The following is a 19894-nucleotide window of genomic DNA, read 5'->3' as shown; positions in this document are numbered from 1 at the left end:
TTTTTCCTGAGTACTTTACTTTTCTAAATCTCACCTTGTACTTCTCTCTGAGGCCTGCAAACAAGTGTCTCCAGAAAGCATTAGATAGTGTTAGAACTCCATCAGATTAACCTCTGTCGTTATTCTTTTGCCAACACACTTAGTCTATATGACAAAAATTAAATTCATAAGAAGGGACACTAAAATTCAAATCCAGCGGGATGAAATGAACCTACTTAAATGCAAAATAAACCATGTAATCACATCCCTATAAGTTGTGTGAGAAATTCCTCTCCACCACATCGCATCCCATCCACTTCTTTCAGAGCAAAAATGTAAATCAAAACAATTTAATTAAAGCCAGAGCCATTTCCTGCATAAGAGAGAAGGCATTAAAAATTATGTAGCAGGATAACTTACTGAAGTACTAATTTCTATACTGTCCTCAATGTTTACAGGAACCTTAACGAAATGAAAAAGTAATAATAATAATAATAAAATGTCCCTTTCCCTTCCCTAGGTGGAAAGATAACCAACCTTTCTGTTTAAAGATGGAATTTCTTCGCATCAGCATCTATTTTAAGGAATTAGGCTGCCACATACTTTAAGGTCATGAATAAGTCTTCTGCTAGTAATAGAAGACATAAGTGACTTGATATAGAGGAAGATGACTTCTCAAAGACAGGAACATATCTTATGGGGAGGGGCTCCTCGAGTAGTGAAGATACATGAATTATCTGAAAAGTAGGCCCCAAGAGGTTGTGTTCTTGGGGCTACAACTTGGAAGTCTTGATCCAAACCTTTGTGTCCAAAATGAGCACAGAACCAATGAAGCTGAATGATTTTAGTAAACAATGATGACAGTGCATCAGAAGCAATAAGCAAATCACCACAAGGGATAAAAGAGCAAAGACCCTCTCCAAAATATTTGGGCTTACCTGAACTAAAGATGGTACCCAAGCCAAATTCATTTGATTTAGTTTTATTTGTTTGTTTTAACATGTTGTTTTCTTTACCTGTGCAGTGAGGAGCAAAGGCATATCATTCACACATGATGCTGGAATTTGACGTCACCACCTACTAGGCGAATAGGAAGGAAGCAAATGTGCCTAACACAGTACTGGGAAGACATATTTCCAATGACATAGCCAGAGCCTTGCTCTTGGGGCAACTATTTGTTTCACATTATGGACTTAGACAATATTGGCTTAGAAAGTAGACTATGAAAGTAGTATTGGCTTAGAGAGTAGACTAATCACATTTAATCTACAGAAGGTAGACTAGTCACTACTTAGAAAGTGTGATTATTGGTTAACACTTGGTTGTTTATGTTTTTGATACCAAAGCCTCTGATTCTCATTCGGAGATACACCCTGAACAAGACAGCCTTACTATCCCCCTCGGCTTGATTTAAGCTCAGCTTTCTTCCTAGCTATGGATCCCTGGTCTCCCCTTTCTTAGAGCATTTACTTTGGAAAGTTTTCAATTTAACATTGTTTCTCTGCCCTTTTGAGATGTAAATCCTCTGCTAGCCTCTTGCCAGTTTTGCAATCCTGCTATGTATTTCTCAAGGACCTGGGAGCCATCCTTTTTAAATGTAATTATTTCAATTACTAAGAAAGAGCCCTTCATGACCATCTCTGGGAGGGTAGGATGTAACTTGTCTCAGTGCCACTTAGCAGCACAGATGGCCTAATCGCATTGACCAGCCTCCTCACAAATGTTCACCAGTGCTTTTCCACTTGCTCATCCCAGCACTTAAAAACCCTGCTGCCTTCCAGAGGAGTTGAGTTCAATTTCTCCCCCCTATTGCAATAGAACTGAGGAAAGTCTTCCGTGCCTGCTTAACTCCATCTGCTGCAATTTTTCTTTGGGAAACCCCCCCCCCCACCCCGCCACTTTCAGTGCCCAAAGCCCAGGTGGACCTACTTCAAAGGAAACTGAGAAATAGAGGGAAACACTGGAGATCCTGGTGATATTTATGCCCTTCTATCAAGCCATGACTGAAGTGAGAACTACTTCTGGACTTTTTATTTGTGGAAGCCATCTATTTCTTTTTTTTTTTTTTCTTTTCTGAATCCAGTTATGGTTGAGAGGCTCTGTGTTTGGTTTTGTCTTGTTTTATTTTTATTTTCACATCTTCAAAACAAAGTATCCAAATTGTCATAGTTGGTTAACAAGTAAAGAAACCTGCAGAGGCCAGGTGTGGTGGCTCATGCCTGAAATTCCAGCACTTTGGGAGGCCAAGGTTGGTGGATCACCTGAGGTCAGGAGTTTGAGACCAATCTGGCCAATATGGCAAAACCCTGTCTCTACCAAAAAAAGGCAAAAATTAGCTGGGTGTGGTGGCGGGCACCTGTAGTCCCAGCTACTTGGAAGGCTGAGGACTGGGAATCACTTGAACCCAGGAGGCAGAGGTTTCAGAGAGCTAAGATCATGCCACTGCATTCCAGCCTGGGCGACAGAGGGAGACTCCATCTGGGGAAAAAAAAAAAAAAAGGAAAGAAAGAAAGAGAAAAAGAAACCTGCAGCAGAAGCAGATCCACAATTCTTACTTGTGGGGAGATTGAATATAAAAATTTGCACTGAGAGATTGAAAATAAAATTGGACCCATAAACACTTGGACCCTTGTTTATGTGTTATAGCCTGTTCTCCATCACCCTGCAGAGTCTTCTCTTGTCTCCTACACAGATAAATGAGATAAAACATTAATTCCGTCTGGCTGACACTCAGGACACTTCCTGAACTTGGACCACCCTGGAGAGATCCAGAGTGAGATCTCTTTTCTGAGGCAAGGGAAGTTTTCCCACAAAGTAGGATGGAGTCCAGGCTGTCAGTCTTAAGGCATGAGGTGCTTGGGTCAGGCACGATGGCTCATGCCTGTAATCCCAGCATTTTGGGAGGCTGAGGTGGGCGGATCACCTGAGGTCAGGAGTTCAACACCAGCCTGGCCAACATGGTGAAATCCCCTCTCTACTAAAAATACAAAAATTAGCTGGACATGGTGGCAGGTGCCTGTAATCCCAGTCACTCAGGAGGCTAAGGCAGGAGAATCACTTGAACCCAGGAGGCGGAGGTTTCAGTGAGCGGAGATTGCACCATTGCACTCCAGCCTGGGTGACAAGAGGGAAACTCAGTCTTGAAAAAACAAAAAAAGATGCTTGGGATGTGGGTGTGCTAATTAGAAGGCAGCAAGATCTTCCAAAATGTCCTCACAGCAGCCTCAAATTTTAGGTGTCTTCTCATGTTAACATTCAAAAGGAAAGGTCTGCTCCCTTTTTTCATAATTCCCTATGTGAGTGCCTGAAATCTCTGGTGAAGAAATTTGTATAACTTCTATAGCTTGCATACATCTGGCATGTTTGTTTCTAGAAGGCAGGAAGAAAGGGATGGGGTGGCTATATTTTCCCATCATCCTAGAGTAGGGAAGGGGTATTAGAGCAGGAAGGGGTACAAGTCCTTAGAGGAATGATGAAATTGTTTATGGCAAATAGGTTATCAGAATTTGGCGAACACTGAAAGATTCATAAACTCATGGGAGTGTCCTGGAGAGGCCACAGACAAGCATGGCAATAAAACCAAACCTTCTGGTTGCTCCATGTGTTAGCAAATGTGAAGAGGAGCTCTAGTTCAGCCCTGAATTATAAGTATTAGAGAGTGTGAAGGAGATCAGAGCAAAAAGACAAAACAAAACCAAACAAAACATGAAATCATTCCAACCAAGTAATTTTGACTGAAATGGATAATACAAATATGTCAGGAGAAAAATAAAATATTGATTTATAATCTTCTTGATAACATGGATGATTTTGTTTTATATTGCCCTCATCCAATTAACAGATGCCTTCAGAACACAAGGCAAAAGGAGAATTCAGAAAATTGTCTGATTTTGCCTGAGGTTTCCTAGAATCCTAGTTAAATTGTAATTTATAAGGCAAGCAATGCCAGAGTTTCCTGCACCCATAAAGACAAACTTAGCACACTCTAGTTTAATTGCCCCTGCTTCTGATGATTCTCTCTAACCTTTAAATACAGTGTAGATTTGTTTTCAGTTTATGAAAAAATTATATAACCTAGTATATGAAGGAGTAAAAAACCCTCCCCCACTATGCCCCCTTCAACAAGCACCTTCTAGTGCTCCTCTAAAAATAGTTCTAAATTAGCAAACAGCAAAACATGCCACTGAAGTTTAAACTACAATTTTAAAAAGCAGACCTAAGAATGCTCATATTTAATTATGGCTGCACGTAATTAAGTGTGGCAATCTGGTGATAAAACTGTTAAGTAATGACTCATAAAGAGATAAAAATGGAGCATGTGTTTAATCAGTTCACAGCCTTCCTCAGAAGCTGGCATCGCTCAGGTGCTAATGAGACACCTGTTGCTGGGGACACCAGAGAGAGCATGCAAATCAGTCAAGGGACAGAGAAGACGAGCGCTCACTGTCGCTGAAGGCACACGAGTTTGCCGAGATGAATGTCAGGAGGCTTGAGCTCTGATAATATATTTAAATAAAAGCATTCAAGCAATTCAGTACTTTTTTACGTAGGGAAAAAAGGAAAGAAGGGAAAAAAAGAAAAAAAATTATTCTATTTCACTTATAAATTGTGGAACATTTTTAAAATTTTTTGGTCATAATGTATTCAAGTTTTTAATTGCTAATATTTGCAAAATTTCTTTTATTCTTATTTTTTTCCAGCAATTGTGTGTGTGTGTGTGTGTGCATTCAAACATGTTATTTGTACTGTGTGTTTGGGTTTTCAATCCTTTCTGCAATGTTAAGGGATTATTTTCTCTATTCTCTAAAATTGAAGTGAATTATTTCTATGATAATAGAAAAAGAAACTTACCTTTTAGTCTCTATGTACGGGTTATACTCTTTTATCTGGCTAGGTTGTGTGTCATGTCAGATGTTAAGAGATATGACTATGTACATTTCTTCCATCCCAGAAAGGAGAAATGGGGTGTTAATATCTGGTTCCCTATAGAACCTTAACAATGTATTAGAATTTGACAAACCTAATGGCCCGATGATGAGAAATGAAGATGAGACTCTTACTCCTGAAAGGAGAAGTGTATGCTTGCTAACACTTCCTTCCCTAGAGAGCTCTAGACTTGTCACAGAACAACCTTCTTCACTCTTAGAATTATTCTCCATGGTCTATTCAACCTTTGGCTATAAGCAGAAACTACCACCAAGGAGCTATTTGGCACTGAGTTTAAATAAACACATGCTATATTAAAACAGACTTTAACAGTATCTCAGAAGGATGCTTTGCTATTTCTGGAAATGGAAATTGCTCATAAGTTTCATGATGTATCAGAAGTTTTGGAAGTTTGAAGTTAAAGTGCAGTATGTAGACCTTTATTAAACATATACAGCGAATAAAACTAAATAAAAAGCAAAAGAGCAATGAGTAATCCTTTTTGCGGCAAGACAAGTATAGTAAAATATTTGGAAAGAAGAAGAGTGATTGAAAGTTTACATTGGCTAAATGTGAATCAGAGAAGTCACAATACTGATGATAATGGTTCTACACTGAGCAATTTTCTAGTATGTGTCATATCTCAGCAAGAGGAACTCAAGCAACTTCAACAAAGAATGCTTGTTCTAAACACAGTGCTCCTGTAGCCAAGATAAATGGGACAGGTCTCAAATGCCACATTTGATACCCCCAAACTCCCAAGCCCTCAAAAAACCGTGAGAGATTATTCAGGCAAGAAAGTGAATTATTATCTTATAGATGATATGATTAATAAATCTCGGCCGGGCACGGTGGCTCACGCCTGTAATCCCAGCACTTTGGGAGGCCGAGACGGGCGGATCATGAGGTCAAGAGATTGAGACCATCCTGGCTAACATGGTGAAATCCCATCTCTACTAAAAAAAAATACAAAAATTAGCCGGGCGAGGTGGCGGGCGCCTGTAGTCCCAGCTACTCGGGAGGCTGAGGCTGGAGAATGGCGTGAACCCGGGAGGTGGAGCTTGCAGTGAGCCGAGATCGCCCCACTGCACGCCAGCCTGGGCGACAGAGTGAGACTCCTTCTCAAAAAATAAAATAAAATAAAATAAATCTATCAGACAATTATTCAGCCTTCCATTTAATTTTGACTTTCTAAGTGTGCATGGCTTTATGAATATATTTTAAATGTCTACATTTTTAAAAAGCAGATGAATGAAGTTCTTAGTGCCTGTGTAAATTTTATAAAAGTCTTGACTTCAGAAAATATTAACTTTATATACTAAATAACTTACTTTCATACTCCCATATAAGAAATGGTTTAGGTTTACATAAAATTTATATAAAATTTTGTAAAAACGTACATTGAACTGTTTACATATACATCAACTTGAATAGAAATCTGTGATACATGCACATTGCATGTATCTCATAGTTTTGTATTTATTTTATATTTTTGCATTAATTGTATTTTATGCTAATACATTTTATTTCTACTAGAGAATTGTATGGATTGCATTTAGCAACTGACTCCTTTTGGCCAATGATACATCACCAGGAATGTCAGGCGACTATCAGGTGATGGGCAGGCAGTTGTTAACTTACTCTCTAAAATAATAATTGGTCACAACCAGTGCCAGGGAAAGGCCCTCTCCCAATAGATAGTAAAAACCTGAAACTGACAATCAGCAGCTTCGCCATAAAATCTCAAGGAGTTGGACTAGTGGGCTCAAGCATGTGCATTAAGAGGCGAAATAGTGGAGTTTAACTGGTATATGACTTTGTAAAGACATCTGGCAGATAAGGAAACAACACCTCAGGTGAGCATACGTACAACTCCAGTATACACACTGTGCATGCTCCCCTCCCTAGCCCTAGCAGTTTACTGCCCATGAGGACAGCCTACGCCAATAGAAAAATCAGGGGAAAAGGGATGCAAGATCCTGGCAGTATACCAACATATAAAACCCTAAGTCAGGCTGGGCGCGGTAGCTCACACCCAGCACTTTGGGAGGCCGAGGCGGGCGGATCACAAGGTCGGGAGATCGAGACCATCCTGGCTAACATGAGGAAACCCCGTCTCTACTAAAAATACAAAAAAATTAGCCGGGTGTGGTGGCGGGCGCCTGTAGTCCCAGCTACTCCGGAGGCTGAGGCAGGAGAATGGCGTGACCCAGAAGGCGGATCTTGCAGTGAGCTGAGATGGCACCACTGCACTCCAGTCTGGGGACAGAGCGAGACTCTGTCTCAATAAAAAAAAAAAAAAAAAAAAGAAAAAGAAAAGAAAAAACCCTAAATCAAAGGTCAAACGGGGCATTTGACTCTCTAAAGTCTCCTGCTTGGCCGTCTTCCAAGTGTACTTTATTTCCTTTTGTTCCTGCTCTAAACTTTTTAATAAACGTTCACTCCTGCTCTAAAATTTGCCTCAGTCTCTTTCTGCCTTATGACTCTCAGTTAAATTCTTTTTTATCAGGAGGCAAGAACTGAGGTTGAATACAGAAGTGTTGCCAGTAACATTAACAGACCTTTACAGGAAAGCATGGGGAGGAGAATGAAAAAGATATACATATGTGGAGAGTAGAGGGAAGAAAAAGAGGGTGGATTACCTGGTGCGTTTGTTTCTAAACAAATCTGCTGATTTTCAAGAGGTTTGCTCTAGATTTCAAGTCTGAAATTTTATAGAATTGAGAACTCTGGAATTAAGAAAAATGGAATAATCAGTGTGATTTTAAAAGGATATGTATTTTGCGGCATGTCTGTCAAGCCTGAATCGTTTCACCAGGGGATTTTTCAGCAAGCAGACTTGCCTTAATTGCTAAAAGTCTGTCTACACTGGTGAGAAGCAGCAGCCATGACATGCCAGTTGTACTTACTTCAAGTACTGTTATGGAGATTGCCACCTTTTCCTAGGAAGGCGTCTGTGGAAAGAGGGGTCTCTTGAAGACAAAATTTTCTTCTTGGGTTATGTTAGAAGCATAGGAGGGTGGTTTAAAGGATTGCTTTTACGGTGTTTCTTTTTTCACCACATCTCAGAGCTTTGCATTGTAAATTATGATTTGTACTTTCTCAAAGACCAGTTGCGTAATCTCTCACTTTCTTTTTCTAGTTGTAGATTCTTACTCAGGCACTCTCTTCATAGGTAAACTTTACATTTTAATGGTCTTTTTGGCTACACTTAAAAAAATAAGAGTTTGTCCTTTCTCATTAAGAAGTACACACTTTTACTTTAGTATTTTATATTTCTTACATTAGTTGTACAGTATTTTATTTTGTACTTTATTTCATAATGGTTGACATAAATGAATTTCTGAAAATAACAGAAACTACTGAGCTTCTAAACATAACATATTGTGGGTTCTATTGGATATATTTGTGATAGATTTGCTCCTTTTGCTTTCCTTCTCATGAAGATTAATTTTCCTTTTTTTAATCTGGAATCACTCAGTTTATATACATATAGTGAGAATTTTGTTTGTCTTTTTGAAAGTAAGACATCAAAAAAATCATAACCTCACTTACCAAATACGATTATACTGAAAATACCACAATAAATATCTTTAAAATCTGTTAACATTTTGAAGAAAATTTCAAATTTCACCTCTAATACATTGCTCTGAAACAAAAATGGCATGTATTGATATCTCTAATTATTTTATGTTTTAAAATAAGTAATTACTTTATAAGTGGAATTTCTTCTAGCCAATCAGTTCTCAAATAATTAATTTAATCTATTACGTTTGGACTTGATATGGTTTCTCTCTGTGTCCCAATCCCAATGTCATCTCAAGTTGTAATCCCCAAAATCTCCACGAGTCAATGGAGGGTCACAGTGGGAAGCCGTTGGATCATAGCAGGTGATTTCCCCCATGCTGTTCTCGTGATAGTGAGTGAGTTCTCGGAGATCTGATGGTTTTATAAGACAATTTTCCCTGCTCTTACATGCTCTTCTCTCTCCTGCTGCCATTTGAAGAAGATACTTGCTTTTCCTTTGCCTTCTGCCATGATCATGTAAGTTTCCTGAGGCTTCCCCAGCCATGTGGAACTCTGAGTCAATTAAGTCTCTTTCCCTTATAAATTATCAGTCTCGGGTATTTCTTATAACAGTGTGAGAATAGACTAATACAGGCCTGTGCACTAAACTGTTTATAATTCTTAATTCAACTATTTTAATCAATGCTTAAATAATTGTAAAAAAAAAAAACATTTTATTGGAACCTCTAGTTATTATTTGCATGTCACCCATAAATAGCTGAAGCCTACTCAGATTTTAGAACTACTCATGCATTTTGGGGGCAATAGGGCCATGGAAGTGGGTACACCCTTATTCTTGTTAGTATATTTGAATCCCTCTTTTTTTTTGTCTTTAAGACAAAAATGTAAATATTGCCATTGACCAAGGATGTGATTAAGAATATACTTCCTGTATTTTATGTAATTCTTTCAGAATTCATAACACTTTTATTCATGCTCACCCTTTGAATAACCTTTGCCTTTATTATTAGTAGACTATAAAGGAAAATCATTGTTTAGTATTATGCCTCTGATATAATTAAGTTCCTCCTTTTCAAGAATACTGCTTCATAAAATGAAGTGCTTAATCAACTAGTGTTTTGACTACTTTACATTTAAACAGCAAACTGAAGAATTGATTTAGAATTTCATTTGGCACATGAATGGGCTTTCTTTCTCTCATCACTAAAAGATAATCACTCCTTGGCAATCATTACCCAAGTCCAGTGACTAGACTTTCATTCCTGGTCACCCTACCAGGTAGTTAGATTTGTTTGTTCAGGCATATGATTCACCATATTGATGCATTGCCTACTTGTTTAGACCAAAGTTAGTCAATGCTTTCTACTCTTTTCAAGCCTCATTAGATGCTTGTAAACCTAGTTACTCAACTGAAAAGACAATCTTCTTTTCTTTAATTAATAACTATAACAGTCTGTATCCCAATCTTTAAATTCTATAAATATTTAAGGTATATAATAAATAAGGATGTGTGTAAGAATCTTCTCAAATATATATGTAATTATTGCATAGATTTATTTGAATTTCAAAACTGAATGTGAACTAATTCATTTTTGCTAATGATATAACCTGTATGGATTTTCCAGTGACAGACTGCTCACGAATCCAGACAGAAGCAGAATCATTTCTGTGTGATTCTAGACAATGATTTTCAACAACAAAGCATTGTTATCTTAATTTACATGTGGGGTTGGGAGAAGGATGTGGAACTGTCTGTTTGTGTTTTGTGGGTGTGGCTTTGTGTGAAATGCAGAGCAAAATGAGAGGATGAATAAAATCACTACAGGGCCAGGCTTTGTGGCTCATGCGTTTAATTCCAGCACTTTGGGAGTCCAAGGAGGGTGGATTGCTTGAGCTCATGAGTTCCAGACCAGTTTGGGCAACATGGCTAAACCTCATCTCTACAAAATACACAAAAATTAATGGGGCGTGGTGGCCTGTGCCTGTAGTCCCAGCTAGTTGGGGGGCTGAAGTAAGAGGATTGCTTAAGCCCAGGAGCCAGAGGTTGTGATGAGCCAAGATGGCACCGCTGCACTCCAGCCTGTGCAACAGAGCAAGACCCTGTGTCAAAAAAAAACAAAACAAAACAAAAATTACTATAGGATTAAACATTTATAAGGATTTTTGTGAAGATATTATGTTATGGTATTATCATAATTATTTTCATACACTTTGAAAACCAATTTTAGAAAGTGGCAGATTGAACATTTGTTCTCAATGAGTATCACTGTATCTAGTACCATGGATACATACAAAGTGCAAAATAAATTACCATTTAATAATTTAATGAGAAGAGGAAGAGAAAGGGATTTCTGGCTGAGAAGGCAAGAATAAGGTGAGGAAGTGTTTGTGTGTTGGGGAATAGTGAATAATTCCATATGATTGATCCATAAAGAAAGGCAGCATGAAGGGAGATGAGCTGGAATAGCAGGTAAGTTTGATATAGATCCCTGTGCGTCTTCCATTTCCGTGCTAAGCTGTTGCATCTTGTTTCTGTTCGCACCCATAGAGCTATTTATTATCACTAAGAAAGAATGTGCCTTCTCTCAGGTTTTAGAAAAAAAAAAAAAAAAAGGCAATGTTTGTACAGTAAAAAAGAGTTGGAAATGGTAAGAGGCAAAATCTTTAACTATACCTGTGATGGTTTTGCTGCTTTATTTAGTCTCTTTCCTGCCACATTTCTTCCTTTATTTTCTTTCCTTTTACCATCTTTCCTCCAAATAAGTAAAAAGAACATACTTGTATTTGACTCCCAGATTTGAGCAGCTGAATCTTTCTATAAAACTGTGTCTTAAGAAAAACTGAAAAAGAGAGGAGAGGAGAAAAAGAGAGGAAGGAAGAAAGGGGGAGGGGAGAGGAAGGAAAGAGAGGAGAGAATTCTGATCAAATCCATCCCTCCAGCGTATTTCTCTTATATTTCCTTCTCTTCTTTCCAGTGCTCTCACTCTCTTGCTTCCACTAGGCCCTCTTGTTCTTCATCACATTCTCCCCAGTTTGACCCTCCAATTTTGGCTGTGAAACCTTTGGTTCTTCCTTCTGCTGTCTCCTACTTAGGCTGATTTAACTTACATCTTGCTAAGCCCTTCAACTCCCCGTCTACTGACTGCTCCTTCTTCTGCCCATTCTCCATTTCTCCATCATAAAAGTCCAGAAACTTCTCTGGTAAAGATCAAACAATCCTTAAAGGCTGAGAAAAATGAGGAGAGAATATATTCTCCAGCTACAGGCTTCGGAGGAGGAGAACTGAGAACATTTATACATAAATTAGGTTTGATATGATGGTGGTTTAGTTAAAAAAAAAAAAAAAAAAAAAAAGTCTTTTATTTCCCCCCAAGACTTATTTGTGCCTTTATGGTCCTTCTTTTTCTGCTTAAAATAACGCCATTCTGGCAAAATACTGATATTTGCCTTTTGCCAAGACATGAAAGGGTTAGGATACAATTAAATGAAAAAAGAAAAAAAAGACCCTTAATGAGTTACAGAAGTGTTTGTGTTGTTGCTCAATTTGTTATGTTTAATGCGTGGAGGGATTTTTGGTGGCTATTTATGAAAATAGAATTACTCCAAATGGTGTTAATATGAACATCCATATCCGTGATTTTGATATTCCTCATAAGCTGAGAAAAGTTAGGCCTTATGAGTAACTGAATGAGCCTCTAGAGACATATGTAGACGATGGCTTTATAAAGTGGTTTGGATGATGACTCAGGTGGAATGCTGCCTCCAATTTCAGGCCCATTATGCCTCAGGGGCAATGATAATGTGCACATAAAAGCTACAGATTGGTCCAGAATGGGTACTATAAAGACAGCCTTTTCCTAATCATGTCACCATTTGTGTCTGATGGCTTGGATTACAGCCTGGATGTTCAAAGGCAAGACTATAAATGGAAAATATTGAAAAGTATGTCATCATAAGCCAGAGTGATCTTTAAAAAAATGGTAATCAAATCACCCCAATTCCCAACATAAAAAACCCTCAATGGCTTCCAGGGCATTTAAGAAAACATCCTTCAACCTGGATTAAAATATCCTGTGTGACTTGGCTCTTCTCTGCCTCTTCAGGGCCATCTCCTCCAGGTCTCACCCTTCACATACCAGATCCTCACAGCCTTTTATCTGATGCTAATAGTTGCCAAGTTCATTCCTCTTTTATGACCCTGCACTGCATTCCCTCTGTCTGGAATGTTTTCTCAAATAATCTTCCCAAGAGGATTGGATTGGTTTTGTCATTGGGGTCTTAGCTATTTGTTATCATCTGCTTAGCACATCCTCAAGCAATTTCTTATTTGTTGATCTCTCTGCTCCCCTCCCAAACTCCGCCACAGTCTCCATCATCCACGAATCTACCTCTTCTCCCATCTTGAATCTATCTTAGTCATGATCAAAAAATAAAAACAGTCTTCTGGGAATACATGCCCTTTTCTTCATTTTTGCATGAGTCTTGGAGTATAAAACTGATCAAACAAGACATTTTAATATTTTTCAATGTGCTTTATATTCTAAGCAGGACTTCTAGCAATGTAGTTTTATCTTCTTCTCCCTAGAATAGTGCAACAAAGCTGTTCCAACAAATGAATTCCCTGGACTGACCCTGACATTTCTTTCTAAACCTCTGTTTTCTCAGGATGTCAATTGCACACTGCACAGATGTCCTGACCTAAGATAGCCAGAGTGAAGGCCTGTTCCAGCCCCGGGGCCTCTGTCCAGAAATGGTTTAATCCTTACCTGCTCCTGCAGGTGTTTTGTTTTCTTCCAATCTCTGTGATAAGTACAGCAAGCAGCTTGTTCCCCCCCACTGAGGGAGCATCTACCTATTTGTCTAAAAGAAGATGCTAAGGAAATTAGCATCTGGTGTCATTTTAAATCTTTCTTAGTCTGAATTTGCAGGGAAGACATGCTTATGGGCAGAGTGAAAGCATAGTAAGAATCAAACTCAGGATAAAAATAATAAATACATAAAACAGGTTTGGTATTATGGTGGTTTAGTTTAAAAAACCATTTTATTTTCTGCAAGACCCAGTTTGATATTATGGCTTTCATTTACCTCCATTAATAATGTGTTCTATATTATAAAATAGATTTGGTAGAGAATGCAATACCCATGAACACACACAGATATGCATATGAAATTTTACTTGGCCGGGCACGGTGGCTCACACCTCTAAATCCCAGCACTTTGGGAGGCTGAGGTGGGTGGATCACTGAGGTCAGGAGTTCAAGACTAGCCTCACCAACATGGAGGAACCCTGTCTCTACTAAAAATACAAAATTACTAATTTTGTAAAAATACAAAATGGTGGTGGTGCATGCCAGCTACTCGGGAGGGTGAGGCAGGAGAATCCCAGCTACTGGGAGGCTGAGGCAGGAAGATCACTTGAATCCAGGAGGTGGAGGCTGCCCTGAGCCAGGATCACGCCACCGCACTCCAGCCTGGGCAACAAGAGTGAAACTTCATCTCAAAAAAAAAAAAAAAAAAAAAAAAAAGAAAGATAGGGTCACAGCCAGAAAATTAATAAAAGGAAGAAGAGCATTTATAATCTTTTTCCCTAAAGCATCCATTCTAGCATCTTGGTATTTTTTTTTCTGCCAGTGTTTTTTAACTCAGCAACTTAAAAAAAATTAATGACATATTAAAAATACCTTTTAGCATTTTTCTCTTTCTATTTAATATTCAGGATTTTGATCTCATTTTTTGTAATAATTTTACTGACTATTATTTTTAAATACTTCACTATTTCTTCAAGTAGGATACATGTTCTCAATTACTCCCCAATTATTATTATTATCATTTTATTTCCAAATAGCTTTTAACTTTCCATTGGTCAGCTTATTTTCTAAACTTCATGATTATAAATTTAATTTAAATATATAGAAAATATTAGCCCTAAGAGGAAAAATTCATATATAGACCTGAATGTATTTTATTTGAGATCCTGGGAATAAAAATGGTCATTGAAATTTGAGTAGTGGTCATTTTGCTATCAAATCTTATAAAGTTGCTCTGATATCAAAATGCCATAATACAGCGGTATATATACAGAGAGGAAAGAAATTTTTCTAAGAAAAATCAATGTTCCCACTCTCAGAAATATAAAAAGATTCACTTTACAAGTCTCTTCTTATGTTTAAGAGATCTTGAGAAAGCTGATAAATTGTATACTCAAACAGATAACCTTCCTTTGTTAAGGAAGGTTACATGATCACGGGTCAAAGTATTGTTAGTGCTGACCTAACCCCAAGACAGAAAGAATTAAACTGTGGGTCACTTTCAGCCTATGGTGTTTTCATTTTCTTAATTGAATTTGTTGTGAACATTTCATGTGAATTTTAGTGAAAAAAAAAACAAAAACCTGGAGTTTCAGCATTTCTAGAAATACTACACTCTGAAGCAATATTGCACTTGTGTTTTTCCTTTGTAACAAACTGCTGGGGCTGAGTGGAAGCTGCCTCTTAGATCTGTTTGCCCTAATCCTTACCCTCCACATATATCCTTTATGCACTTCATTGAGTTAGAGACCTTTGATAATCTCCATAGTCCCAGTTTTACAAAGGAGAAAACTGAGGCACTGAGAAAGTAATGACTTGACTGGATCAAATGGTTAGTCATCGGCAGAGCCAAGGCAGATTCCAAATTCAAACACTGCCTAATTTAAATGTTATTTGAAACTTTAGTACTCATGCATAAAATGTATTGTTTCAAGTGAATATCTGTTGAGCATGTACTATGTGTCAGGCCCTGTTCTAGGGGGTAGAGGGACAATGCTCAACCAGACAGTAGTTATTGCTGTTTTGGAGTTTATGTTATAGGGTCTTATAGATGGACATCAAAAAGGAAATCAGTGAACAAATATTAATTCCTGAAGAGGGTAAGCCAGAATTCCAGAGAGGTGAGGAATCAACACCTCCCTCATCCCAGGAAAGTCTAGTCAACTGTTATGGAAGAGGAGGGCAGAACATGTCAAGGAAGTGATGCTGACATTAAGTGAGGGTGCTGATAGAGGAGAGTGGTGTTTTGCGATGAAAGAATTGTTTTTCTTTTTCATTTTCTTTCTTTCTTCCTTTTCTTTCCTTTCCTCTCCTCTCCTTACCTTTCTCTCCTCTCCTCTCCTCTCCTCTCCTTACCTTTCTCTCCTCTCCTCTCCTCTCCTCTCTTTTCCTTTCCTTATTTCCACCCCCACCCCGATTTGGTTCAAAGAAAAGAAGTGGTTAAGTGTCAAAGAGTAAGGAAGCTAAGATGAAGACTCCTAGAAGGCCTTTTGGTAAGACAAGTTTGCTAGCTCCTTTGCTTGCTTTGCTGCTCTGATTGGTAGTGATTAATATAATTGTGCATTTCCTTTTCAATGTACAATCTTGAAGAACAGGGGTTCTTTCAAAGGGTCACCAATCACAGCATGTTTTTAGTCATGATATTTCAACATTCCAATGTTGCTATTAGTGATGTTTCAGCAATCGAATGAAATGATCGATAAAACAGTGTTCTGCATCCAAACGAAGTGGTCAGATGAAATGAGAACAAATGGTGCAGTTGGAGAAAATGGCTATCAAAACTAATATACCATGTTAGAAATAAAAGCAGTTGTTCCCTTTACCTTGGGAATATGTAGTGACTGGAATGGAATATGCAGGTGCTTTCGGGTGCAGGTAATATTTTGTTTTTCAACATGGCTGCTACTTGCAGAGGTGTGTTATATTTCTAAATAATCCTTGAATCTATACATGTAAGATATCGTCATGTTTTTTAATGTAAATTCTTCTTCAGTTAAAAAGTTTAAACAAAAAAATAAAAACTTGCAAGTAATACAGACATTATTGAAATGAAAACAAAAATCAGGGGAAAAAAAGACTTTTCAATACTTTAAGGAGGCCCCCAAAATGAGTTGACTTTACATAAATGGAGACACAGAGAAAGGGAGACTTTACATAAATGGAGACACAATGGGAAAGAATAAGGTGACCACAGAGGAAAGCCAAAAAACAAATGCCAGGATCAATAAAGACCCAGGGTAAGTTTGTTAGGAGATCTGGTCAACTTGGGACTCTCTAGCCCAGAGCCTGCAAAAATCTTCACCTGGGTTTCACTTGGCAGCCAAAGCCCAAAATCTCAATTATAGTTGACTTTTAATTTTGCTTGTTGTCTTATTTTCTTATATACCCATCCCCTAGAACAGTGGTTCTCACACTTGAGTATGCCTCAGAATCACCAGGAGGGCTTGTCAAGACATAGATTCTTGGGCTCTGCACAGAGTTTCTTATTTAGTAGGCCTGTGGTGGTGGTCTGAGAATTTCCTTTTCTAACAGATTTCCAAGGTGGTGTTGATGCTGTGTATCTAGAAACCTTTGAGAGCCATTGCCTAGAAGAATATTTTTTTCCCTTTCTTCCTTGATCTAGCTCAACCTTACTTTTATGACACAAAAGAAAATCAATACATTTCCAGATGACGGGAACTTAAAGATTGGTTAATCTCACCCCTGTCAAGTCTTGATCACCTAGCTTACAATGACACAGTTCCTTTCTCCTGTTTTCTGTTTATTTAATTTTTATTAATGCCTTATTAATGCCTCAAGACCTATTTCCAATTGCTTACGGCTTCTACCATTGGAGCAGACTTTAGTGATTCCTCCCTCTGAATGTCTGCAGCACATATCATAGATGCACAGACAACATTGAACACATGGCCTTTGTAGAATTTGTCTGCATATCCTTCCTGTCACCAATTATGTTGTCTATATACCAATCACACAAACACTCCCCAACACACACACACACACATGAACATGCACATGCAGATGCAAGTTTTTCTTGATCTTTGCTTGTGTTTCTGTTGGGTGCCAGTCACATGGTTAGTCACATAGCTTATGACACTTTAATTTTTTGCAATAGCTTTTGATAACACTTTAGCTTTACATTTTCCCCAGTGCTGGGCAGATTGACTTTTTTCTAGTAGGTGTTAGCTACGAGAGGGTAGAGGCTATTTTGTGTTTACGTTGCATCCCCAAAACCTAGCAGAGTGTCTGTCACACGTTTTATACTTGAGAGATATTTATAGAATGAATAATGCAGTCGATTTTTGCCACAGAAGTGTTGAATATAAAATATACCTCTAAACTTAAAACTAGTAGGTGATATTGGAGTTCAGTGCTAATTTAAACAAGAATTTAAATTGCTTTTCTATTCAAGTCAAATCGTATAGTGCCATTGAGAGTACAACTACAGCTCAGCCAAGCATCATTATTTCATTATTTCAATTTTCCAAAATGCAACTACCACTTTAATGTTAGGGACCAGATTTAATCCTTATGTAAGCTTCTGGTTTCAGTCATACAATTCTCCTACCATCCATCCTCCCCCAGTCATTTCATCCTTTGGAATTATATTTTTGAGTGCTTTACAGGAGAAAAAAAGTCAAAAGTAACTCTTGCGTTGGTGCATAAATGCTTCACTTTTATGGATGAGGCAGCAGCTTGTTGACAGTATGAAAATAGAACTAGTAAGAGCAGAGCTTCCAGATGCCACATATGATAACTTAATACATGAAGCAACTAGGTGGATGTTATTTTAGATTATGTTCTGCTATTCTTTGTTTTCTCTTTTCATTATCTGTAACGCCTACTCCATGTTTCAATGCTAATATAAGATTCAGTAGGCTAACTATCAAGCAACTATAAAATATCAGCATTAATTCATTTGATTCACAACTATTTATTGAATGTCTAATATGTACGAGGCACCATTCTATGTGTTGGAGATACAGTATTGAAAAAGAGACAAAATCCTCTCATCGTGAAACTTATATTCTAGCAAAGGAATATACAAACAATTGAATACAACTACACATAAATACATACGTAACTAAATAACTTCAGGTGATGACATATGTTATAGGGAAAAAAGGATCAGTGACAGAGAAGGTTGAGATGAACTACTCTAGGTTATATGGACAAGTATAGCCTCTCTGTAAAGGTATAATAACATTTTATCTGAGAAGCAAGTGCTGAGAAAACTCCACCATGTGAAACGTATGCAAAGGAAAAGAGCAAACATGAAATCACCCATGAAGACATCACGAGAGATTACAGGGTGCTTTACTCTAATGTTACTGTTGAATATCTAAAAACTTTGCTTTATCACAAATAAAGGTAAAAAATAATTACTTAATGGAGAAAGAAGTGAGGGCTTAAAACATTTTAGACCATAGCAACTGAGTTTTTTTAATAGAATTCCAGTAATTAAGATGTTTCTTAAACACTCATTAGGGATGGCATTCAAAATAATTAATAGCCAATCAGAATGGACAGTGGCAGGGATGCTGCCTGGAAGTTAGCTTTAGTTGTATTGCTATAAACATAACATCAATAAGTAAATATAGCACTATCTGGAAATAGCTCTCTGTAAACGAATAACAGGCTTTTGCATTCTATCAGAATCAGAGTTACTACCACCAGCCCCATAATTTTAATAGCTCTTTGTTACATGTATTGTTCACTGCCATAAAACATAAAAGCATCTAAGAGAAAAACACAATTTAAAGGTTGCCCCATTTCCTATACACAGTACTAGGTCCCCAACTCAATCATAGCTCCAGATGGAAATTTCAATACTAGTTTGGATATTGCAAATTGTATTTTCTAAGTAATCAGTTACATTGTCACCATTTGCTATGGTGTGAATGTCTTCCCCAAATGCATGTGTTGGAAACGAAATTCCCAGTGCAGCAGTGTTGGGAGGTGAGGTCAACTAACAGGTGACTGGGTCATGAGCACAAAGCTTATGAATGGATTAATGCCATTATTGAAGGAGTGAGTTTTTATTGTCATAGAGTGAATTACTATAAAAGGCAATGTGCCCCTCATGCTTTCTCTCTGTCTTCTGTCCTTCTGCCATGAGATGACACTCACCAGATACCAGCAACATGCTCTTAAAATTCCCAGCCTCAAGAAACTTGAGCCAAATAAACCTCTTTATGAATTATCCCGTTTTTGGTATTCTTTTATAGAAACTGAAATGAACTAAGACACTGTATTAGTCAGTTTTCATGTTGCTATAAAGAAATACCTGAGACTAGTTAATTTATTTAAAAAAAAAAAGTTTTAATTGACTCACAGTTACACATGGCTGGGGAGGCCTCAGGAGACTTACGATCATGATGGAAGGCAAAGGGAAAGCAGGCACTTTGTACACAAGGCTGCAGGAGATTCAGAGAGAGAGAGAGAGAGAGAGAAGGAGCGAAAAGGAGGAACTGCGAAATATCTCATGTCCTCACGTTTTAAAAGCAATTATGCCTTCCAACAGTTCCCCAAAGTCTTAACTCACTCTAGCATTAACTCAGAAGTCCAAGTCTTCCAACAGTCCCCCAAATTCTTAACTCATTCCAGCATTGATTCAAAAGTCCAGGTCTTCCACAGTCCCCCAAAGTCTTAAC

Source organism: Macaca thibetana, chromosome 7 (assembly GCF_024542745.1).
Source record: "Macaca thibetana thibetana isolate TM-01 chromosome 7, ASM2454274v1, whole genome shotgun sequence".
NCBI lineage: Eukaryota > Metazoa > Chordata > Mammalia > Primates > Cercopithecidae > Macaca > Macaca thibetana.
Note: the sequence above shows the minus strand (reverse complement) of the source record.